The 26106-nt window shown below is 45.7% G+C and overlaps 1 long non-coding RNA gene across 3 annotated transcripts in view; it reads left to right on the forward strand.

The window, feature by feature from the left end:
• Positions 1–26106, forward strand: part of LOC117314522 (uncharacterized) — an 82558-nt gene that overhangs the window by 46694 nt on the left and 9758 nt on the right. The window contains exons 4-5 of one of the 3 annotated variants that reach the window (XR_004529324.2): positions 501–585; positions 1706–2007. This is a non-coding gene — a long non-coding RNA (uncharacterized lncRNA). Of the gene's footprint in view, positions 1–500; positions 2008–26106 lie in introns of those variants that run through there. The other 2 variants (XR_004529323.2, XR_004529322.2) reach the window with 2 other exon arrangements.

Below are 26106 nucleotides of genomic sequence, written 5' to 3' on the forward strand. Positions count from 1 at the left end.
TCCCTGGTGGCGCAGTGGTTGAGAGTCCGCCTGCCGATGCAGGGGACGCGGGTTCGTGCCCCGGTCCGGGAAGATCCCACGTGCCGCGGAGCGGCTGGGTCCGTGGACCATGGCCGCTGAGCCTGCGCGTCCGGAGCCTGTGCTCCGCAACGGGAGAGGCCACAACAGTGAGAGGCCCACGTACCGCAAAAAAAAAGAAAAACTCGATCTCTTAGACTACTCTGCTTCTCTTCCCTGTCAGTCTTTCCTAAAAAAAAGAAAACATAAAAAAAAATCAGATACAATTTACATCATCTTTAAAAAATACATAGCACCAAAGATTCAGTGACCCGCAGAAACTGTTACACAGAGAGATTAGCGTATTTCACTTGTCTATAATTCTTCCATCTGCCTACAACACACTACTTTACTGAAGTTAGTAGTAAGTAAGCCAGCAGAAAAGAGTTAAGTTAGAGCCCCTCATTTTTCAAAGCAGTAATATCTTTTGGCTCTTCTTATAGACTGGACCACTGATGGGAGAACCAAGAGGGAAGTACCATTTTTGATGTCCCTGGGAGATTCTAAGAGTCATCATCTAAATAACAGGTAAGTTTTGCAACTGATGGTAAGCCACCATCAGCAGCTGGTCCTGGTGGCTGGCCAAGGAGACACCCACCTCGTCCACCATCAGTGCTGCCCTGCTCGGCACATGGTTCCCACTGTGGAAATAGAGTCATAGAGGACAGGTCCTGCACCACTGATTCTGAAACTCTCAAGAGTAAGTTTCACTGCTGCAGTTCCTCTGCAGTTTCTACAATAGTAGAACATTTGTGAATACAGTGTGAAATTTGGAAGCAGCCATATCGAAAAACAAACAAACGAAAAATCAGTTTCACTCTCTCCATAGTCTTGCCTCATAATTTCTTTCGAAAAGCAAGTTCTTACCCTGCATGACAAGAGTTTTCAGAACATGGAAAGAAACTTAAATGGCTTTTGCTAGCAAGCAGAAATAGACAAGACAGGCGGTCAGGTTGAAGAAAAACACACACCCGTAAAGGTGATTCTCACGTTAGGACGTTTATTACTTAGCTCCTGGTCACAACAGATTTTTCTCCCAAGAACTGGCTTTGTTTTTACGGTGGCGAGTGTCTAAAGGCAATAAACTCTGGGACAGGGTCTGTGATTCCTGTGCTGAGTGCGCATTTTCGTGGTGTTACTGAGAGCACTTAGGTTTCTTCCTGCATCTCCAGGCTGACTCAGGATACCCCTTCACGAAGGCTCTTACTACTCCAGTCCTGACAGTTGTGACCAAGACTTATGAGTCATTCACCCTGTATTTTCCAGATGGACTGTGCAGTCTTACCCATCTTGCTGTGGGAACACCCACTTGAGAACCAGTTTTTCCATTCCAGGCTCACTCTTCCTTTCTCTCCCTTGGTCCGCTCAGTGACCCAGAGCCCCACGTTTCTCAATTAGAGTGATATCAATTACTTCTTGCATAGAGGATTATTTTCCCAAAGAGGTCACAATTTCCTCGAGGACTTGTACGTCACGCCGGTACCTGGCTACCTAATGATTGATGGATACACTGATCTTCTAGAAAGTTTTTCAAGTTACAAATAAAAAAATTTAAAAAGAATCTAGCCTTCTTTTCTGATTATGACTTGTCATGTTTTAGCTACAGAGTCTATTGTCATTCCCTAAAAGTGCACCCTTGCACCTCCAGACCTGTGGTGAAGCTGCTTCCCTCCCTGGAAGGCTGTTCACCACATCAGCCCTGTGGAATCATCCCCTTCCCTCCCTCCGAGTCCAGCTCAAGTCCCATCTCCTCTAAGATGCGTCCCACAGACCCTTGCAGAATGAATCAAGCTCCCTTCCCTTGTTCTGCAGCAGCAGTTCACCCTGTGCCTCCAGAAAGCAGGGGCCAGTCTTCACCTTGTGTCCTTACAAGTGCCCTGCAGAGTGCATTGTACAGAGTAGGCAGTTACTATACTTCCATTATTTTCCACAATAAAATTCTGTTATTAAATGAAAGCATTTGACTCTCACTGTATGTTTATTGGTGTTGAAATGTGTTACTTAGCCTCTTTGTCTTTGCTTTGTTGAGAAGGATCTTCTCTCTGTCGTGATGGGACAGTGATGCCCATGGGGGATCCCACGGACTTTGAGGACCTCCTGTCCCAGCAAGCCTGGCCACTGTGATCCGCAGGCTTAGGTTGACAGTAGTGCATTAGATTTAGGCCCATGGACTTTCTGGTTGTGCCCGAGGTAAGGAGGCTTCACCTGGCTAGGCTTGAGACAGCAGGGCTCAGCACCCGGATGCTGACTGTCATGAACTTGGAGGGCGCACAAACACGACTGTCTCATCACCCCACACCGTCCACCCACCGAAGCCTCACTTCTCCCGGAGGAGGAAATCCTACAATGTTTCATCCCGGATGCTATAGCTCCACCTGCCCCGGGGCCAGGTTCCATGCTGTGTGGCTGAGGGGACCAGGGCACCAGGACTTAGAATCAAGGACCAGGCCCAGTGGAGTCAACTGTGGCCCAAGGCTCAGCCTCTCTCTGCTGCGAACTCGCTGCTGTCCAGCCAGACTGGGCTCAGTTCTCATCTTTAAATGAGGGCCTGGGATTCACGAATCGGCAGGGCCCACGGCTCTGCTAAATTCCTTTTATTTGATGAATGTGGTTGTAGTGAATTAGCAGGAAAACTCCTTGCCTGCCTCTTCTCTAAGAAACTTCCAGGAAAGTCTGTGGGCGCGTGGGATGGGACTGGAGGAGACGCGTCCCAGCGCCTCCCAGCCTGGGGCTCGCGGAGGGCGCTCGGGGCGGAGGGCAGGTGGGGACTCAGTCTGGCGTGGAAGGCATCCAGTCCACATCCTTTAAGGCCATTTGTTTCCTTGGCAGGAAAAGGGCTGTCCTCCAGCCAAATTTTAACTCATGCTACTGCACGAGGGTTACCTGAACATCCCTGAGGTTTGCTGGGACCAGTGTCCCTAAATATTGCAGGTGTCATTGTATCTTGCAGAATTATTCGCTGTACCCACAAATGCCTGCGTTTCTGTGGTGGATACATGTATTTTAAACTTGCCTCTCAAATCTCTGTGATAATTAATCTTTGTATTGGAATACAGAATACCCTCAGCATAAAATAATATTTGAGGAATTCTGTGTTTTCAGAAACCTGGCTCAAAAAATAAGAAAGGCTAGGAGAAAATGTTCTTTTTAAACTGCCTTCCCCACTTATGGAGACCACGATAAAGAATTAGAAATAAAATATCCTGAGACTAGGAGATTAGAATCTGTGAATTGCTGATGATACAGCTACCACCATGTCATAGGCAAGGCAACACTCCAACTTACTTCATATATCACTTTAAGAACTAAAGGATCCCTCCTTTCTGATGGTATTTTGGCGCCCAAAATTGCACAAAGAAAACACAGTGTCAAAAAAGGGTATGCCATCAACCCTGACCATAACTTAACTGTGGCATAATTCAGCAGATTTTTTTGAAGAAAAACAGAAAATTATGAAAATTGAAGTTCTTTGTTAGCAATCTACAAAATTCATATGAGGCATTTGTTAAAAAAAAAAACTGAATCAAAAAGGTGGTAACTATGGAAAAATGTTTAGTTAGCCCATGATTCCAAAATGCCTTTTAAAGAGATATTTACTCCAGTTTAATTTTTTTTTAACTTAATGCTTTTTTCATTTGTCATGTGAAAAAAAATTATCCAGGGCTTTTACCTCCTGTTTAAATTTTTAAAAAGAAAAGTATTTGTCATTTTGAACGCGTGTGGTCCCTTTCTCAGATACTGTGCCTTATTTGGTGTCTGCTGAGGAATGGCCTCTGAGGACCGTGTCGGCTCCCAGGGCTGGGCGTTCAGGGTGGTGTGGCCGTAAGTGGGGCAGTGTGGTCAGCATCCACGCAGCTCCCACCGGGAGGAGGGGCAGGGGGTCTCCATCCGACTCCAACCTGGCCTGAACGAGCTTGTCAGTGATTAGGGTTCTGTGCTCAGTGGGTGGCTTGGTCTTCTCATTTTCAGTTTCAGCTACCCACCACTTTTCATGACGTTCCTCACCCCTTAGTGGTTGGGACTGGTTGAGCGCCATTTTTTCTCAGTAACAGGAGCCTTTCTGATGCTCTCTCTCTAGTCCACGCTGGTTCTGATTTAGATCCCGGGGTATCACGTAGAGCTTGTGTGATTTTTTATATGAAGAGTCTTTGGACAGAGGGGTCAAGGTGAATCCATGAGGATTCTGGTGAAGCTGATAAGCTTCCCTTAGAGAAAGGGGGATGAGAAAATGGACCGAGAGAATGAGAACAAATTTACACTAGGCCGTGGGAGACCGTCTGGTCATCTGTATACATAGGTGATCTTCATAATTGCTCAGCCCCCCCCTTCCGGGGGTGAATGGACGGGACCAGGCCCCTGCTCTGTTCTTTGCAGCCCATGACTCCTGGGCTCTTCCTACAGAAAAAAGAACCACAAGGTTTTGCCTCCTGCCTTTGGCCATAAAACATCATACAGAATGCTAGTAACCAGGTGACATATTTTTAAAAAATGCTTGTATCTTCCCAGAATTTTACATATGTTGACTGTGAAACTGAGCCCAAATGCCATTTCTCTGAGATATATCCTTTGTGAAAAGTTCAGTAAATCTCAAAGGGCAACCCGTTTTTCAAATTTGCCATGTAGTGGAGCTCAAACTTGAGCAGCCATCAGCATCACTTGGAGGGCTTATTAAAACCCGGGTTGTGGGCCTCCGCCCCAGAGCTTCTGATTCAGCATGTCTGGGGAGAGGCCTAGAACTCTGCATTCCTCAGAAGTCCCAGGCGATGCTGAGGCAGCTGGTCTGGGGACCACACTTGGAAAACCTACTGGTGAAGTGTCATGAAAAAGTAAAAAGTAAATGCGGGCTTCCCCGGTGGCACAGTGGTTGAGAGTCCGCCTGCCGATGCAGGGGACACGGGTTCGTGCCCCGGTCCGGGAGGATCCCACATGCCGCAGAGCGGCTGGGCCCGTGAGCCATGGCCGCTGAGCCTGCGCGTCCGGAGCCTGTGCTGCGCAACGGGAGAGGCCACAACAGTGAGAGGCCCGCGTACCGCAAAAAAAAAAAAAAAAAAGTAAATGCGTTTACTCCTGCTTCCTGGGCATTGGGGTGGTCTATGTAATGACATTTTTATAATCACTGGGTTTTTCCACAATTCTAGCACTTCGTTGGCTTTCATGCATTTGTCTTGCCCCTGAAATGAGCCTGCAGGCCGTTACAATGGAGAAATTCATTCCCACACCCTGAGACAGCCCTGGGGGCCCAAAAGGAAGTTCACAAATGTTCATTTGTAAGAATGAGTAAAATGACAGCTTCCCCAGTCAGGAGTGATACTTCTGCTTTTATCAGATACTTGAATGTATCTCTGCTCCTGGCTGCTGTGCTCAACGCTGTTTTCCCAGATGAAAATTTGGGGGCTACTCCAAAGGAACTGTGCAAACTTTCGTGCCCAGAATAATCCCAAGAACCTTTAATAGGCAGCCAGAGAGATAAGGCACGTACTGCTTGATTCACTTAGAGTCCCAAGATCTTACGAAACAGAAGCTTTGCTAATTTTATTTTATTTTTCAAATAAATGTGGTAATCACCTGTTGGTGACTCATTTCCAGTGGCCCTGGGTTAAGGAAACCAAATGGACCGCAAGTTACACTAGCCTGTCCTGAACCTTGGAGTCGGCTGTTTGCCCACAGGGCATCTATTCCCCATTAGGAGAGCTCAGCTGTCTACAAAAAGGTTGAAGGCAAGCTTCCTTTACTATTGCTACCAGAACATGCCATGTGAGAGAGAGAGTATGTGTGTGTATGTGTATAACATTGTCCTTTCACTTACACATCACAAATGACCAGGTAGACAGAATAAATAAGTGTTAGTTGAATCTTTCTTGCCAAATGAGATAAGGCAGTTTCAAGTTTAAACAGCAGTCCTTTGCACACTTAGCTGCACATTAGAATCCCCTGGGGAGCTTTTAAAAATCCCCAGTACCAAGGCCACTTCTTATACCAGTGAGATTGTCATTTCTGGAGGTGGGATCCAGATAGCAGTATTTTAAAAACTCTACAGAGAATTGCAACACGCAACCGAACTTGAGGACCAGAGATCTCAGCAACAGCTTTCCGGGTAAACTGATCTTTTAATTCTACAACTGGATCCTTCTCTGCAACCGTAGGCCCTGGACAAACTTAGAAGCAGCAGGTGCGTTCCCAGGCGGGGCAGGAGGCTGGGTCTCCGTTTCCCTCCTCAGAAGGACACCAGCTCAGGAGAACCACTTCCCTGACTCACCCTCTTTTGCTCACAGAGTGGCAGAGTTGGGGTGACTTGGGATCCACTGCAATTCTGTGGTTGATTAAACGTGGCCACAAATTCTTTGCAGCTGCTCCCATTAAGCAATGAAATCTACTTCTCCACTCCTTGAAGCTGGGCTGTTTCATGACTTGCTTTCACCAGTAGGATGTAGCAAAAGGGATGTCATGTCAGTTCTGGAGCCTGGGCCTCCAGTTGCCCAGAAGCTTCCACCTTTGCTCTCTTGCAGGCAGCCCTGAGACGGCAGTGTGGGAAGCCAGTCTAGCCTCCCAGAGGATGAGTGGCCACGTGGCAGAGTGGTCAGGCGCCCTGCCCGGCCAGCACCCACTTGCAGACCTCAGGGACTCTGGCTGAAGGCTGTCATCTGAGTGAGGCCATGTGAAACCAGCAGAGGAGCTGCTCAGCCAATAGTATCAGGAAAATCAGAAATTGCTGTAGTGCAAGAGACTGTGTTTTGGGGTGTTTGTTACTCAGGAATAGCTGCCTGAAACAAATAGTGACAACCTCAACTGTTCTCATGACTTTTGCACAAGTGCCACGAGGAAAGCTTTGCATTGCATTGCCAGTACTGATTTTAAAAAGCTCTGATTGAATCTCTTTCTCGGAAGGAGTCTTTATTTTAAAGCAGCGTCATGAACTATTGATATGGTATTTCTCACAGTGAGCATGTGATGCATTTTTTCACAGTAATAAAGTTTAAAGGAGGCTGTAGAGATGTAAAATAAAAATCAATCAGTGGAGGAGACTAAAAAAAAAAAATCAGTACCTATGGATACAAATTATATATAAGGAAGTTTTCAGATGCAAAACTAAAGGTTAAATTATCCAAAACTTTGAATGATACGTTGGCAGATTCCAGAAAAGAACGACTTTCTCTGAGGGCTCAAGGAGTTGAACTGGGCTACTTCTGTAAATTTAGTTCCTGTACTATTTATATTCAGTCAGTGGGCAAAGTGCTTTGCTCAGTGTTGAAAAGACTGAGAAAAGGACATGGTTCCCAAACTCAAGGAGCACGTATTGTGTTCCTATCCCATCATTTCAGTTTCCCAAGTTACTAACTGATGACAACATACATAATCTCAATCCTGATGATTGGAATTCTTGTGGGAATGTTCTGTGGTTCTTCAGTGTGAAGAAGGAGAGCCAATGTTCCATGAGGGCTCTGTGGACGGGAGGATGGAGCAGGGGGGAGGGGACTTCTCATCCAGCAACCTTGAAAGGGCTTCCACTGGGCAACATACTCGTGTGATTCAGCATCTAGAATTAATTAAATGAGACGGCTGTGCCTCACAACTAACCACTCAGATTGTATTACCTCGTCCTGTTACACACACTTGCCCACGTATGTGCGAACACACACATGAACACATTAGTTTGCTCGGGCCGCCATGACAAAATACCATACGCTGGGCAGCTTAAACAACCAAAATTTATTTTTCACAGCTCTGGAGGCTGGAAGTCCAAGATCAAGGTGTCTGCAGGTTTGGTTTCTCCTGAGGCCTCTCTCCCGTGCTTGCAGATGGCTGCCTTCTCACTGTGTCCTCACATGGTCTTTCCTCTCTGTGTGCACATCCCTGGTGTCTCTCTGGGTGTCCTAATCTCTTCTTATAGTGACACTGGTTCTTACTGGATTACAGCCATCCTAATGGCCTCATTTTCACTTAACCACCTCATACAAGATCTCTCAAAATACAGTTACATTCTAAGGTACTTCGAGTTAGGGTTTTGGCATATGAATATGTGTGTATGTGTATGTGGGGGGGATGGATATTCACCACATATATATATTTCATTGACAGGAAGTATGCCTGCATTTGCTTCTCTGTCAAAGGGTTAGTATCAGCTCTCTGCCTTATGTTAAAACCTACAGATAAAGACAAAGGGACGAGGAAAGCAGGTGGTTTTGAAGCAGCGGATACTCAAGTCTGAATCATTGAAAGTGAGGACGGGGAAAGCTGCAGGAAGTCTGGAGGGCCCGGTGGCCGGGGTGTGTGTGTGTGTGTGTGTGCGTGCGTGTGTGTGTGCGTGCACGCACGTGTGCGTGTCTGTGCATGTGTGCGTGCGTGTGTGTGTGTTAGGGTTAGGGTTAGGGTTAGGGTAAGGGTTCTGTATGCTGGCCCTGGCTCTCCGGAGGGGCATCAGTTAACTGGAATAAAAATCCCACCTTCCTGAGTGAGATGGCTGAAGTTCTTATTCAGAAATAATTGTCAAAGAGGACATTTTGGCGGTTCTTTTCCTCCTTCTCATTTTTAAACTCTGCTTGATGTGATTAGGCAGATAGGACTTCCTTAAATGAAAGTCACTTAGTTCCCACTTTCTCTAATTGGAGGCATTTCATATAAGAAGCCAGGATGTCAGATAGATATGTGAACATTTCTTAACTGAAGGGGAATCCTACAGATAACTAGGAAATCTGAGAGCAGGATTGAGGATGTTTGCCTAAGTCCAACAACGTATATTAATTTACAAACTCAGAAGACTGTGTTATAGAATCTATTCAGTACTCACGTCTGAGGGACCTTTTCCCAAATTTGTCTAGCAGACCATTGCCCGTCCTCCACAGTGGAGCCCTTCTGAAGCCGGCCAGAGAGGGCTCCCCACAGCCTTCCCCAGGAAGGGCTGGAGTCATTTACGGCGGGAGGCGATGGCCATTGGGGGAGGGGAGACAAGGTTTTAAAAAGGAAGTATGAAAAGTCTACCCAGGAGCTAACAGTGAGACAATGTTACACTGAAATCCTAAAACTGGCATTGTCAACGGGAATGACCAGATGAAAACATCAAATCCTGCAGACATTGAATCCTACAGGCAGACGTCAACAGGAGGAGTCTGGGTGAAAGCTGCCCAGGTCCTTCAAGAGGCGGACGTGGGATATCTCCTTCCTGTAGGTTTTAATTTTGTAGTTAGTTTCCCTTCCTGCTTACTTTTGTTTGTTTGGTTGGTTTTAGTTATGATGGGGTTGAAAAACACTAAAGAAGGAAGGGAGAGTGCACAGGATTTCAGCAACGACCTCTGAACTTAGAGATGATAAATTTTACTTAGAGTTCGTTAAATGAGTAAAACATGTGACTATTTCCTGTACTGCTTTTTCTCAATAAAGGAACTACTTTCCCCCTGGAAAAAGGAGCCATGTCAGGGACGCAGAGTCACACAGGAGCCCCAGGTCGCTTCTGAAATGCAGGGACCTGTGTGGCATGCCTGTCACCGTCAGACAGCAGAGGTCTTCCAATGTCTTCCCAGGGAGCCTGCCTGGTGTTCCTCAACTGGTCCCTAGGGGTCTGAGGCTAAACAGATGAATGGTGGTCTTTTCCTAATTCACAGACTCTAAGTTGAGAAACCACTTGCTTAGTTTTAAGTTGTCCTGCCATATTTACTGGGAATTTGCCACCAACACTTGTCTATATTATTAATCTACTCTGTGATGCTATTTGATTTGGTACAAAATTATGTGGTTATTCTAAAGTCAAAGTATTAACACTTCATGGTGATCTTAAACCCTCCTTATGACTTTTGGGTGCCCTGCTGCTCAAGCAAGGCTGCTAACAGGGCCCTGGGGATGCCTCATGCAGTGATTTGCTTCTGTCTCTCTGCGAGGGCAGGGGCCGTGTCTTATTGAAACCAATATTCTCTCCATATTGCCTGGCACGTAGGGGCATCCAGTGAAGGCTTGTTGAAGAAATGAATTCCTGTAGGGGCCATCTGTGAGCATATAGCACGCGTGGCCTTGACTCTGCAGCTAAGGGTGGTGGAGTGTCCTCAAGTGGCAGCAGAGTCATTAGTTGGGTTCATCCGAGTGTTGGCCCAGAGTCAGGAGAAAGGAGGAAGTAGGGTCATGTTCCCGCTTGGAGGAGTTTATGGGAAAGAAGATACTTCCTACATGGTACTGAGTCTGGTTTTCTCTGTGGTCTGTCTTGGAAGTCCCACTAATAGTGTGGCCAGTGGAGAGAAGTCTATCCCAGGGGCCCCAGTAGAGGGACTGTATAGAAAACATTTTACAGGAGCTCAGGCAAAGATCCTGAACCATGGGGGGAGGTGGCCACAGAGCCAGGAAAACTTTGGGCTGGTCCCCTGGAATCTCTCTTTTTTTTTTTTTTGCGGTACGTGGTCCTCTCACGGCTGTGGCCTCTCCCGTTGCGGAGCACAGGCTCCGGACGCGCAGGCTCAGCGGCCATGGCTCACGGGCCCAGCCGCTCCGCGGCATCTGGGATCTTCCCGGACCGGGGCATGAACCCGTGTCCCCTGCTTTGGCAGGCAGACTCCCAACCACTGCGCCACCAGGGAAGCCCTGGAGTCTCTCTTTTGTTTGTTGGTGCCCACAGGCATGGAGAGAAATACCTTGTCTGAAGCTGGACAGGGGATTCCTCACTGCTAAAGTTACTGATGAGCCCATCTCTCCCGGAGCAGTAGGAACTGAGGGTCGGTGCCGGTGATCACTAGTGATACTCGTGGGGGGATAGAAAGGCTTTCGAGTTAAAGTTCCTTCACATCCTTCTCAGAGCTGTACGTTTCCCATAGTATATCTTTTTTTTTCTTAACTGGAAGAAAACTACCCCGGGGTTTCTTCTAGACCTCTGCATCATTTCTCGAGGTTGCCAATCAGGGTGGTTGTGTACTAGGACAGCAGTACTCAACGTTGCCTGGACATCAGAGCCACCTGGGGCGCTTTTAATGATCCCAGGGCCCTGGCTGGGCCCAGGCCAATTTCCCTGGAATCTCTGGACTCAGGTGTTGTACTTTTAAAAGCCCCTCAAGTTATTCCAATGTGAAGCCAATGTTGAGAACCACTGCTTAGAGTTTAATAGTAGTCCTCAAATGTAAAAGTTTTTATTAAAAAAAGTCCAAAGATTTCTTTTAATTGGAAAAAGTATATTTTTCATATTCTCATTACTCAAAAGCTACTGAAGGGATTTTTTCCCCCCTGAACTTTCCATTAATGAAAAACAACACAAATTTATACTGAAAAGAAGATTAAGCCCAAAGTAGAATTTTCCAGAAAGTTATGGGCAAGTGAAAAAAAAGCAAAGACTATCATTGAAAAAAGTGCTTTTACAGAAATTTCCTCTTAAACCTGCTTGCAGTGAATGTCTCCTTTCAAAGGTGGATAAACAGCATTTACCAAAAAGTCCCACCTCTGGCTATTGCTAAGAAGCTCAGTGTCAAGTGATGGAAATGCCCAGGGCAGAGTTAACTCAGTCTGACTCAATGTGGGTTTTAAAGAAGAAATTAACAAATTTTTAACAGTAAGAGCGCAAGTGGGTAACAAAATGACTAGCAGCTAAAAGACTGGTTGAAAAGGATTATCATGACAGCTAGGACTGATGGCTTATCTTCCAAACACAACTTTCTAAAGACTGTATCAACCCTATCTTTTGTTGGCAAAAGAAATGTTTCTCCAATTCATGAGACAATACTACGTTCTGCATAGTCCTGAACTACCCTGAGGGGAGTAGAAAAAGTGGCCTGACCCGGGCCAGATGCATCAGGCAATTGTTAACCCTTTGCTTTCCTTTAATTTGGCCCCAAACATTGACCTCCTGATTTTTAAGGCACCAGCTTCTCCTTAGCTGGTGGATAAAGAAGTAATCCTTCAGGCTGACACCTAAGCCCTTTCATGATGAGGTCACATGACACCTTTCCACCTGGTGCCCCACTCTGCCCTAATAAGGGCAGTGTCCCTAAAACCTTTCTAGTGAACAGACTCGATGATAAATGAGAACCCAAGATAGTCTTCTAGACTCTTCCGGTTGTTGCTTTTCTGTTATCACCAGGGTCTTCCTATAGGCTAAGCGTTTTATAGACTACCCAATAAGCACCTCACCACAATTACCAGGTGGGAATTATTACCCTCTTTTTCTTTAAAATCTCAGGGAACTTTTGCAGTCTCATCCTTCAAATACCAGGGTTTATTTTCATAATAAAAATAATACCTTTTCACTCTTGAAGTATCTAGTAAAGTTGAGGTGCAGGGAGGTACTTATTCCCTGGGTCATCCTGGTTTCTCTGGACGCTTCTGACTGAGCACAAAAGTTTGTGAGGGAATCGGAGCAAAGGAAACCAGGGCTAGGCCAAGCTGGAACTGCTCTGCGGGAATGGAGAAGGGGCCATTCCTTGTTCAACATTCCTCTCCCGCAGCTGAACTCAGTGTTGGGTCATGGCAGTGGCAGTGGTTGTGATGGAGGGAACTTACGGAACAGCAAGAAAGAGACAGATGCAAAATCCAGTTCACCCCCTCCTCCGACATGGTTGGGTTTCTGTGTGGGACGGTGCTTTTGTGCCTCTGAGCCTTTCCTCCTCTTGTCCCTCTATCAAAATGCCCTTCCCTCCTCTCTAAAGTCCAACCTGCCTCTCCCTATGAGGCTCAGCCAGATGCTACCAGCTCCCCAACCCCAAATCCTCCCATTTCTCCCAACTTGAGGTTAACTGCCTATAGTGGGTTGAATTGTGTGCCCCACACAGTATGTCTAAGTCCTAAACCCCTGTACCTGTGAAGGTGACCTCATATGGAAATAGTCTTTGTAAATGTGATTAAGGGAAGGATTTTTGAGGTGAGATCATCCCAGATTAGGATGGACCCTAAATCCAGTGAAGGGTATCCTCGTAAGAGATGGAAGACACACAAAAACACAGAGGGGGGGCTTCCCTGGTGGCGCAGTGGTTGAGAGTCTGCCTGCCAATGCAGCGGACACGGGTTCGAGCCCTGGTTCAGGAAGATCCCACATGCTGTGGAGCAACTGGGCCCGTGAGCCACAACTACTGAGCCAGCGTGTCTGGAGCCTGTGCTCCACAGCAAGAGAGGCCGCGACAGTGAGAGGCCCGCGCACCGCGATGAAGAGTGACCCCCGCTTGCCACAACTAGAGAAAGCCCTTGCACAGAAACGAAGACCCAACACAGCCAAAAATAAATAAATAAATTTATTTTTTAAAAAAATCATTGATTCTAGAAAATATTAAAAAAAAGAAAAAAACACAGAGGGGAGGCCGTGTGAGGACGAAGGCAGAGGTTGGATTGACGCCTCCACAGCCAGGAACACTAAAGGAGCGTCAGTATCCCCAGAAGTTAGGAGAGCAGCTGCAACAGACCTTCCTCAGAGCCTGCAGATGCAATCAACTCTGCCGACGCTGCAGTTTTGGGCTTCTGGCCTCCAGAACAGTGAGAGAATAAACACCCATTGTTTCATGCCACCGAGTTTGTGGTGATTTGTAACTGCAGCCTCAGGAAACCAAGACGCTGCCTTTTTCTGGACTCACCCATCATGCCAGCTGATTCCTCCTTGAGACCCATCAATTCTGACTCTATGTCTTACTTCTCACATCCACGTCTGCCTTCTCCTACCAGATCCAGCTCGATGACCCTCCGGGTGTCTGGGGATGCCTTCTGCAGAGCTGGTGCAGCGTGAGGGGGTTTGAGCACAGGGCAGTTCACACTCCCACAGCGATGGGCACAGCTCGCAGGAAGGCCTGGCCCCGCTGGCTGCTCTTGCCCTCCACGGCAGGGCTGGCCCAATTCTGACCCAGCCCTGAGGTCTCTTCGTTGCTTCAGGACTTTGGGGTGTCCTCACCCGACCTCTCTGGTCCACGCCAGGCAGCGCTGGGTGAGGGGCTCCTTCCCGGTGCTTCCCACCATCCACACTGGCACACTCGGCCTCCATTCGGATGATCTCGCCAAGGCCCGTCTTCACCAGACTTGCGGCTCCTTAGGGTTGGAGGTCACACTTTATCTACCTTTGAATTTCCTTAGCCCGGTACTGATGACACATTGATGTTCAGTGACTGCTGTCTAATGCCCTAAAGGATTTGGTCTCCAGCCAACTCTTCAGGATCATTTTGTCTTACCTGTTCATTTGGCCTGCCCGTGCCCGCGCCAACTCTCCCGCTGCAATCCAGTGATATTGGCCTGGCCAAAAAGTTCGTTCGGGTTTTTCAGTAACATCTTATGCAAAACCCCAAACGAACCTTTTGGCCAACCCAGTACCAACTCTCAGCCCTCAGAAGGAGATACCCTGCTGACACCTTGATCTTGGACTTCAAGCCTCCAGAACTGTGCGGCAATGAATCTCTCTTGTTTGAGCCCACAGGTCTGTGGTATTTTGTTACGCAGCCCGAGCTGACCAGTACACCCTCATAGTTCTCAGATCACCCAGACTCTACCTCAGGGGCCTTTGCATATGCTGTTTCCTTTGGCTGGAATGTCCTATTACTGGTGTGAAAAATTCGACTTTTATTGAGCACAACTAAGTGGCAGGCTCTGTGCTAGGAGGTTTACATGCATTACCTCATTTAATTCTCATAACAACATGGTAGCTGGAACTTCCTTTTCATGTAAAGAAGCATTTATATGCAGGTTGACCCATACTAATATGATAAATAAAATTCATCTGAGTGAACCGAAAAGAGCAGTGTAAGATTTCATGACATCCCAGTGACCACGCTGCAGGAACTGGCCAGAGAGCACCACACCCTCGCCCAGCGTGACACAGAGGATCTCTCGGGCACCTGATAGTGGATGGGGTGGGACTTCCAATATTAGAAAGAGAAATAAGTTTTTTGTGTAACTTAGAGGAAGCTATTCTGGAAAAGGAAAATCCGTTTGTGACACCCAGTTTGAAAGACTCTTACCTCACGTGAGACTAGGGCATGTGTGTCAGAAGGGAAGTGGATGATTTCCTGCATATCAAGTGTTTAGAGCAGAGTTGCGCATGTAGTAAGCACGCCGTAACTGCTGGCTGTTAGTATCATTCGAAGACTCCTCCCAGGGGCGTGTGTCACAGACATTAATTTCGGCTCCTACCTGGTATATGTGAGCTGCTCCTGTAAAGTTTATAGGACCGCAGTTATCTACTGCAAGGATAAAACATAAACTGTTTCTCTAGAATACTGCAGCAAGTGAAGAAAGACACAATACCAGCCATTTCCTGCCCAAGCCCCAAGTCTGTGGATACAAGCTTGGCAGGACCTCGTTTCCTTACGGTGATGCCCAGTGGATATCTCAGTCCTGCCGTGGGACTCTAAACTTCTCAGGTATAAATCGGACCCCTTCATGGCCGCAAAGGGAACCGTCTTCTTGGCCCCTTTTGCAGGTGTGTATCTGCTCTACACCATAAAGCTGTCCTCCATACTGTGCCACTAAGTGGTTTGCCAGAACAAGTTGAAACAAGGAGGGAGGTTGTTAGAAAGTTTCCGAAGCCACGCCCGAGCAACTGAGATCAGACACTTTGAGGGACAATTCTAATCTTGTCAATCATGTCAGCAATGAAGCCCATCTTCCCTGACCCGGATTTTCCCCACTGAGAAGAAACAGTCAGCAGTTGGCATTTGTCTCACGTACCTGCCAAGTGCTTGGGATTTCATCTAAGCCGCCTCGTTCCTCAATCCTCAAAGCTACGTGTGCAGCAACCCCTTTCCCCTCCTCACCACTGTGTACAGCAGATACAGTTACCTCCTTACCAGGTGAGGAAACTGAGGCTGGGAAATGTGGGGGAACTTGCCCGTAGAAAATAGGCAGGAAAAGACAGATCCGGGATTCTGACGTAGGTCTCCTCGGCTTCAGACTCTAGGCCATTTCCAAGTCCACAGGGCTTCTCAGCCAGGAGAGCCTGCGTCAGCTGGACCGTCCAGACAGGGAAGGACAAGGCTGATGACCTGTACCGAGAGGGTCCCACACACGAGCTCTCTCCAGGTGTCTGGAAGTCCTTAGTCGGAATCTGGTTTTGGCGAAGGCGAGTACAAAGGGGGGGTGACCCTCCAACTTTACGTACCTGCTAGGCCACGAGTGCTATTCACGTGAGTCTCTAAGTCAGATGGGCGCCTGCCAGCCAGCCGGGGACACGGGTGAGTTCGGGTGGCAAGGGGAGGTGAAGAAGGCGTCAGAGGAATCACCAGAAAAGAGCAGGAAGATTCAACTCACTTCATCACATATGTTTTGAGTGCTTTCATGTGCCAGGCTCTGGGCTAACAGCAAGCCATGGGCTGGAGCTGCCCGCTTCCATGCAGGGTGAAGACGGAAGGACACCCAGCATGGCGTGGGGATTGCGAGGGTCAACAGGGCAAAGAAAGTAGAAGACAAAGTGGACCTTTTCTACATTCCCTTCTTCTCCCACCTGGAAGGAACAAGTTCTGCCCTTTCTAAGGCTTCTGTCCCTTTGACACAACTGATATGGACAACCATTCCCAAAGCAAAGATGGAGTAATTATAATACTGCTGGTGTTCATATTATCATCCTTACAGCGCTTTTATAAACACGAGAATCCTGTGACCCATAAAGGGACCCATAGAGGATGGTGTGTCGTAAGGAAATAAACACCCCCATCATCTCTGCTGTTAGCAGAAAACTAGGGAAACTGTGCTCTGAATCGTCTTATGAAAGACTGGGATAGCAAGCAACTTTCGTTCCTGTGCTAAACTTCCTACGTGACACTTACTCATGGGGTTACATGCTCACAAGTGTGCTTTAAGGAAAAGAAATACTGTTATTTGTGTAATAAACCCTTTAGAGGGAAATAAAACGAATGGGTAGCCTGAGTCCTAGAATTGGTAGTGAATTACCAAAAATCAGCTGTCTCTCGTCCTTTCTTATCTTTGCTCACAACCTACTTCTCTTACTTCTTTAAAAGCAACTAATTTGGATGAAATGCAGGAAAAAGCAAAAACAGACTCTGAGGTAGCCCTCTGCTACTAATAATGCAGACCCTCCCCTGCTGCTTCTGGAAGAGACATTTTCACATTCTGTTTTGTTGTAACAGCAGTGAGTTAATTAAAGGACCAGGGCCTTCACGAGGATCTTAGTGCTGTGCAATTGCTGTACAATTGAACTTGGCGGCGCTCACGGAAACTTGGTGACACAAGGGTTAGAGGCTATCATGAAGAAGGGTTTCCTCCACTGATGACGAGACCTCCATCCTTGTCCTTCTCTTCCTCCCTGTCACAAGAGACCACCCCCAAGTCAGAGAGAGGCAGCTTCTGTTTGAATCTGTAGCTCTTGGAAGACCTGGATAAAAGGAAATGAGAATTTGGTTTGTATTCTCTGTTCATCTCCTAAGTGCTAACGTGGAGAGGCTCCAAGTTAAGCCAGCCGCCTCGTGAGACCCTGAGCAGCCCCAGTTTGGAGGCTTGGTCCTCTCGCCTTCATTTCTATCCATTGCTGTCATTTGGTTAGCGATCTATCCAGTATCCAGACAGTATTTAGAAAGAAAGAACAGGCACTAGCAAACATTTCTGGACGCAGCCATCGGTGGCTCTGATGTGACACGGCACCCACTGGCACAAATGCCTTGAGATTTCCCCCAGGTCCCCAGTTCCAAGTGGAGAATGGACCTGCATTGGAGGTTTGGCACAGAAGCAGGGATACAGCACGTTTAGTAGAGCCGAGTGCATACTGTCCCCACCCAGCGCCACTTATGCAATGAAATTCTCAGTGGCCAAGTGCTTTGATAATGAAAGCAATAATAATAGATGAGGGTCTCTGTCTTCTCCATTACTTTTTGTTGAAAGCACCAAAAGTCAGCAGGACATGTCCAAGGACATTTCCTCCTGCCTCGTTTTAGGAGATTGCCAGCTTTGTTGTAGGTATAAATAAAAAGCACAGTATGGTAGATCAAATACATATACACATACAATGGAATATTACTCAGCCATAAAAAGGAACGAAATTGGGTCATTTGTAGAGATGTGGATGGATCTAGAGAGTGTCATACAGAGTGAAATAAGTCAGAAAGAGAAAAACAAATATCGTATATTAACGCATATATGTGGAACCTAGAAAAATGGTACAGATGAACCGGTTTGCAGGGCAGAAATTGAGACACAGATGTAGAGAACAAACGTATGGACACCAAGGGGGGAAAGTGGCAGGCGGTGGTCGTGGGATGAATTGGGAGATTGGGATTGACATATATACACTAATATGTATAAAGTGGATAACTAATGAGAACCTGCTGTATAAAATAAATAAATAAAAGAAAAAAGCATAAGGCCAGGCAGATAGTAGGCACTTAATAATGAAAAGAAAAAATTACGAAAGAATTGGAATTTAGCAGGCACTTTGAAGGATGAATAAAGCCTCATGAGTATATACGAGTGCTGAAACGTTCCTTCCTAACAAGAACAAACTTGAAAGTTTCCCTTTCAATCTTAGTGGCCACTACCGTGTACCGTAACATAATTATTGTAAGGCAGGAAGAAAACAAATTCTGGACACGCAGAAAACATTCACCCTAAAAGCAAGATATTTCTTGACTTCTGAACTCTTCTCAAGCTCTTTTTTCTCTGAAGCTAACTTCACTTCACCACGAGGATTGCGAGCAGCAAACCACCGTGGCTTCGGCAGGGAGTGACAAAGTTGAAAGCCAAGGTGGGGGGTGGTCCTCATCATCCCCTGATTTAGGAGAGGAAGATCACTTTATCTTGATGAGTAGCTCTGAACTGAATAAGAATATGGAATAAATAGCGAGTCCAAAACAAGGGGCCCATAAATATCATTTAGCCTCAGCATATTTTCAAAACAATTCAACCATCCTAGAAGCACACTGACGGCGCTAACACACAGCAGCAAACTTTGATGATAGCAGGGCGTTGGGAGGATTTCGGGCTGGTGGGGAGGGAGAGGTGGAGGGCAAAAGAGAGGGTAGGGACAAGGTCATTGTAGCAATTCTCTCATTTTCCCAAAGCTCAACAAAAGGCATTGTGCTGGCCATCTGGACAAAGTCCAGTTACTCCGCGGGGCAGGATGACCTGTCAGTCCTAAGTATATATACTTGCAACAACAATTTTCTGCTTGAAATAATAAACAAGAACTATGGTTGCACTTAGTTCTCCTTTCTCACATCACCACCGGGGTACCTCTGGTTGTTCGCACGCGGAGATTCAGGGCAGGAGGCTGGTGGCATCCTCAGTGTAGGCCCCAGTGAAGATGCTGCCACGCATTTCTCTATGGTTCTTATCATCGTGTAAATTCGTTCTCCTTTAAGATGTCAGCCTCGCCGTGAGATCAAAGACTGACCTTTGGGAATAAACAGACATCTAAGTCTTCCTCCTAAACCTATTTTTGTGTGTGCTGGAGCACACCAAGGACCAGACTTCACCATAATGGCTGTCTTCTCCCCCAGCACGTTTTTGTTGTCAAGGGAGATGTGTTTTGGCATGCTCTTTGCGAGGAACACATCTCTCCCTCACTGCCTGTGGCCCGTCAAGAGCAATAAGAGACACTGGGATTTTAACTCAAACTCCAGAGACAGCCCTATCCTTCTACAAGTTGAAATTTTAAAAGATACGCAGTCGATACTCAACAGTTGCTCTTCCCTCTACTGCCTTACCCCCTGCCAACACCAGCCCATGTTTTCTGATCTTCTCCATGACAGAAGCGGTCTGGATTATTTTGTGTTTCTTTGTGTCATTTTGGCTTCCCTCTAGGTGGCTATGCAAACTACAGGCCAAATATACAACTTGTCCCTTTTCTACAAAGTCAGTTGACAGCAGGGCACAAGGACACTTCCACCCAGCAAGATGCTATGTTTTCTGCTCATACAAAAGAAAAAGAAAATCCAGAAATAGTCAATGTTTTTCCTCCAGGGAGATGGAGTAGGGTGGCTACGTCCCCCAAATCAGCTCCTGGCTTTTGTTTTTTTGGACTTTGTTTTTACTTTTGACAAGACAGAAGGTGAAAAGGTAAGCTGTGAAATGTGATTACAAAGTAGTGACATAGGTGTCAGAAACGACATAGGAAACTGCCTTCTTGTTTGTAGCTACACTTGCTAAATGGTCATTAAAGCAATGGAGTCAAAAGGGAGGAGCAGACGGGCCAGGGTAGGGGAAGGCACAGCATGGGGCCTTTCCCGGGGAGGGGTTCCGCGTGATGTGTGATGTGGTCAAGCTCTCTGAAGTGCCCGACATCTTGCCTCACTCCGAGAGGGTTATGAAACCAAGCAGAGTTGACTCAGTATGTAGTGTATCTTCAACTGATGGGCAGCTCAGAGCGCCAGAAGGACCACTTTCACGTACTCCTAGAAAGTGCTGCACTGCTATTCTGAGGAGAAACATTTTTATCCCCAGGAGTAGGGGATTGTGCCACGGGGATGTCCTCTCTCTGCCGAGACAAGATGGCAGCTGGGTGGCTATGCTGTCTTGGGAGAGGTTGAGAAATTCAGAGAGGCCAAGGCTAACAGTCCCCCAGGCTAGGGAGCTATAATTTAAAAGGTGGATTATTTGCAAACTCTCACTAGGTGAGGCTGATTAAATGACTTGGGGAATGCGTATGGAGCTGGGGAGAAAAACAGATGAACGTGAACTGGATTCACCTTCCCAGTTAATGGATGTGATCGTGCTATAGTCCATTGGGTTTCATCAAAGAGTGCTGCCTTAGCCAGTACTTGTGGGTCAGGAATCTCATGATTACAACTAATAACACACGTCTAGACTTTTGCTTCTTCCTGTTGCCCCAGACTTACGGGAGGGCACCTACAACTCACGTCAATTCTGACGCTAACTGGAATTAGTGCAGACTGCTCAGATGAAGGGCTCAGTCCCACAAGACTGCGCACCCCTCCCCCGACTTCAGATGCGAATCACAAATCCCAGATTGTCACCTGTGCTTTAAATCAGGGTTCCAATGACCCTGTTTTATAAAGGAGGAATGCTTCCCCAGGAAAACCAAGAGTGCTTCTACTGAATTGACACGAGACTGCTAACCAGGGGGGACTCCAGATGCCACAGAACCGAAAGGAAAAGAAGGGGACTGTGAAATCATAGAAAATACAGATTTTGGTCTGCCTCTAGTTCCTGGCACAGAGCTCCTGAAATCTTTGTAATTTCCTAAGTGATAAGAGCACTTAGGAGAATATTTTATTTAATTTTTGGTCTTCGATCCTGGCTCCTGACACAGAGTTCCTTGGAATTTCCTGGGTGATAGGAGTATCTTTTGTTCTAATGAAGCAACTTTTGCTGGACTCCTGGGTAGCTTCAGGATGGGGGCTGATCACCAGAAAGACCAAGCCATAATTAGAAACATGGGACTTCCAGGCTCACCCCTCATCCTCTGAGAAGGGGAGGGAGATGGAGCTTGAGTTAATAATTGATCATGGCTATATGACGACGCCTCCACAAAGATCTCAAAACTATGGGGTTTGGATAGTTTACAGGTTGGTGACCACCACAAACTGTCAGGATGGTACACCCCAAGTCCACAGAGATAGAAGCTTCAGGGCTTGGGACTCTTCTGGGCCTCACCCTACGTACCTCTTCATCTGTATCCTTTCTCATAGCCTTTATTAGATGATAAACCAATGAATGTAAGTAAATGCTTCCCTGAGTTCTATGAGTGATAGCAAATGACTGAACCTGAGGAGGGGGGTTGTTGGAACCCTGATTTAAAGCACAGGAGACAACCTGGGATTTGTGACCGGCATCTGAAGTTGGTGGGGGCAGTCTTGTGGGACTGAGCCCTTAATCTGTGGAGTCTGCACTAATTCTGGTTAGTGTCAGAATTGCAGCGAACTGTAGGTGCCCAGCTGGTGTGGCAGAGCATTGTTTGGTGTGTGGGAAAAATGCACACATCTGATGTCAGAAATATTGTGTGGCAGGCGTGTCATAGTTAAGGAGAAACCTAGAGTCTTCCTTACCATTACCCCTGCTACGCTGGAGCGGGGGTGGAGAGAGCTGTATCTGGAACACAGAGTATTCTGAGTGGTCCTTTAGTACTTCCATGTCCGATGGAAAACTATAGCAACTAAAAAAAAAAAGGAAGGGCCACTGAGGATTCAGACCCCTTTGGAACGAAGGGCTGAGTCACTGCACCACGCAGAGCATTTCAGTAAGCTGAAGGCTTGCCTGAGGACAAAGAAAGCACCCAATGAGTCGTGGAGGAAGGAAGCCATACGTCTCAACCAGTTAGAGAGAGGAGGGCTGTAGGAGCTATGCATATTTTGCTACGTGTTCTTTGTGTGTGCATATGGTAACATTTCTTCTTCTCTTTCCTTCTTCTCTTTAAGACTTTGAACAGTATGATTGGAAACCAACTTACAATTTAGTCTTTAGGTAGCATGATATTTGGGCAGGACAGTGATTGAAGTTGAGGAATAATTACCTGTCTCTTGTCTGCATCTTTTTTTTTTCCACACCTTTATTGGAGTATAAATGCTTTACAATGTTGTGTTAGTTTCCGCTGTACAGCAAAGCGAATCACCTATATGTAGACATATATCCCCACATCCCCTCCCTCTCTAGCCTCCCTCCCAGCCTCCCTATCCCATCCCTCTTGGGAGGCTTCGTTTCTTTTGTTCCTCTCTTCCTGGCTCATGTTGAATTGATCAAATTTTCTTTTACCTCCTTATTTTCCCATCCAATTGTTTGGAAAGCATACGTTCTGTTTTTAATTATTTTAGAAGTCATCCACTAATTTTTAAAATTTAAAGTTAACATGCATAACTTGACCATATGTTTTTCTAACAAACTCTAGAGGTGATTTCTGTTTCTATTCTCTTCTTGAACAAGTCAAGAATGATTTAACTCCTGAGCTTCTTTTATGGTACTGTCATCTGTTATATGGGGTCCATCCTGATTTTAGCTCTGTACACTCCATTAGCTATTATTATCATCTGTACCAGTCAGTAACTGTTTAGACTCAGCGGTGCACTTGACTGATTTCTTCGGCCACTACTGTGTTTTGGGATCTTCCTCTTTCCTTTTGGGGTCAATATCCTTCTTGCTGAACTATACCTTTCAGTAATTTTTGTCAGCAAGACTCTGTGGGCACTCAACTCCTAGTCATTTTATGTCTGAAATTATCTTTACTTAGCTTTTAACTTTATTTTATTTATTTATTTTTTTAACAGCTTTATTGGGGTATAATTGCTTTACAGTGGTGTAGCTTTTAACTTTAAATGGTAATTTAGCTAGAATTTAGATTTCTGTGATGACAGTTGCTTTCCCCTGAGTATTTAAAAGGTATTATTCATGGTCCCTGGCATCTCTTATTGCTTCTTAGAAACCCACTGTCGGTTTAATTATTATTCCTTTGTAGCTCGTCTGTTTTGTTCTCCTCTAAGATAAGTTCTTTTCTCTTTACCTTCGATATTCTGCAGTTTTACTACCATGTGTCTAGTGCTTCATAATACTACCCTAGATTCAATCTACTTATACAATTTGAAGACATGTTTTCCCTCCCTTCTGGAAAAATGGCAGACATTATCTCTTGAATATTGTCTCTACATCTCTCTCTTTTATCTTCTGTTTCTAGAACTCTGATTAGACACATACTAGCCTTTCTCGTTCTACCCCTGTGTCTTTTATACTTCACACTTTATCTTTCTGAACTACATCATAAGTGAGTCCCTTAGTTCTATATTCTAATTCACTAATCTTTTCTTCAACTGTATGTAACTTTCTATTAAGCCCACCTTTTGAGACTTTTGGACACCTTTTGACACTTCCATGCTTTTTATTTAATTTGTATAATTTCTGTTTGAGTTTTGGGGGAGAGGTTAATCTATATTTTCCCTCCACACTCTTTCCTTATGTTTTAAATATATTTAGACTCTCTTCAGATTGTATTGTTTTCTCCAGTTTTAGATGTGAAAATATTCCTATTTATATTTGCTAACTCCTCCTTTTGGTAATTTGTTTCCTAATGTGATTTGGAGTCTTTTTTTTTTTTTTTTTTTTTTTTTTTTTTTTGCGGTACGCGGGCCTCTCACTGTTGCAGCCCCTCCCGTTGCGGAGCACAGGCTCCGGACGTGCAGGCTCAGCGGCCATGGCTCACGGGCCCAGCCGCTCCGCGGCACGTGGGATCTTCCCAGACCGGGGCATGAACCCACGTCCCCTGCATCGGCAGGCGGACTCCCAACCACTGCGCCACCAGGGAAGCCCATGACTTGGATTCTTAATTCAGTTTTAGAATGGCTTGTTTTCCATGAGATGATATTGTTTACTGGAATCATTCCTAAGGAGTAGTTTGGTATTTTCCAGAAGCTTCTGGTAAAGCAGCTAGAAGCATCTTTAACCAGATGCCTCATCTGACATCTCATGAACCAGAACGGAGTCACATGCCTATATGTCTATTCCAGGGCCAATCAATTGCAAAAAGGAAAGAATACCTTTAGATTAATCAAGTCCACCCCAGTCAAACTGAGGGGGGTTCATCATCCTCTTAGAAACACGGGCTTAGTGGGAGGAGTGGATTCCTGAACAAAATCAGAGTTCTAGCAGAAAGGAAGAAATGGGATATGTACACTGAAACTGTAACACTCCCAGAGATTTCAAATTTGCAAAGACTTGCTTAAGAGCTAAGAATCCAGTGGAGAAATTCCTCAAGGGTTGTGGAAGGGGAAGAGAGAAAGAACAATTAAAAACAAAAACAAACATGGTCAGGGAAAATTCTGATGAGACTTATTTTGGTGGGTTATCATTTATCACCTTCTCCAGAAATGCCTCACACTTCTGTGAAAGGCACATTTGGTTTTTGTTGCCAGGTATGGAGTAGCTCTAACATTCCACTATGTGCTTTTCTTTTGCCTTTTTTCCTTCTATTCACAAGAGAAAAAAAAGATGGGAATAAAAGCAATTCAACAAGGAAAATGTAAATAAAATGATCTCTAAATTTCAGCTGATAAAGCAAAAATTTAGTACTAACAATAATTTTAATTAATCTGTGAGTACACTACGATCCTCCGAAGGGATCAAAGTTATCTGAAGAAGGTAAAGCTATATTCACATTACTGATGCAGGGCTGTGCTTGGCCCCTGGTCACACACATAGTAGTTAAGTAACAGGATAGGGAACAGAGTGTCTGGCTCCTGGTTCTAACCCCATCACCAGGCACACAGCTTTGGCATCAGCTCTCCTGTGATTTGTCAAGCAAAGCTAGGACAGCAGTAACAGAAGCCACTGGGTGGGACCAAAGCTCTGTGAAGTTTTGCTAAGACTGGTCTACTCTCCTCTGTTTAATCAATTTTTGATGAGTGCCTGCTATGCGTCAGGAACTATACTAAGCGTTGACATGTTAGGGGATAAACAAAATCTCTACCTTCATTGGAGCTTATTGGAGATAAAAACATTGTATCAGGCTTTATATGTATATTTAAACCAATTTTTGAACATGATACTGTAAACTTTTAACGATCTCATAGGCACACCCTATGAAAGAATCAACCTTTGTTCAAGGTCAGTTTGCAAGGTGGGCTTCACACATACTATCTCATTTAACTCCAGCCCCGACTCGTCGAGGAGGTGTTCTCATGAGGAAACCAAGCCTGCAAGGATTTTGCTAAAATCCAAAAGCTAATACGTAGGAGAGCTGAGACGGAAACCCAGGTCTTCTGACTCCAAATCACTCCTTTGCCTTTTGTACAGACGATACCATTGCCCTGAATAAACACCACAGTTTTAATTTTAATAACTACAGAACACCTTATACAAAGCTTACATTGAATAGGATTCAAAGTCCCAGTTGACTTTTGAGACTTGAACTCCTTTTATTTATTTAGCTCACTTACCCTTCCAGGTGGTACAGACAGAACAGATATAACAACTCAATTTTATCCTCACCCAACAGAACTAGGGTCATTTCTATTTGTTCAAAGAGCTTTTTGTTCAGTTGCTTTTCTAGATTTTCTAGATTAGGATTTGACAAACTTTTTCTGTAAAGGACCAGGTAGTAAATGTTTTTGACTTTGTGCCACTGCTCAACTCTGCCACTGTAGAGTGGAAGCAGCCACAGACTAGGTGTAAGTAAATGAGTGGGGCTGTGTTTCAATAAAACTTTACTTATAAAAACAGGCAGCTGAGTGG

Source organism: Tursiops truncatus, chromosome 12 (genome assembly GCF_011762595.2).
Source record: "Tursiops truncatus isolate mTurTru1 chromosome 12, mTurTru1.mat.Y, whole genome shotgun sequence".
Lineage (NCBI taxonomy): Eukaryota > Metazoa > Chordata > Mammalia > Artiodactyla > Delphinidae > Tursiops > Tursiops truncatus.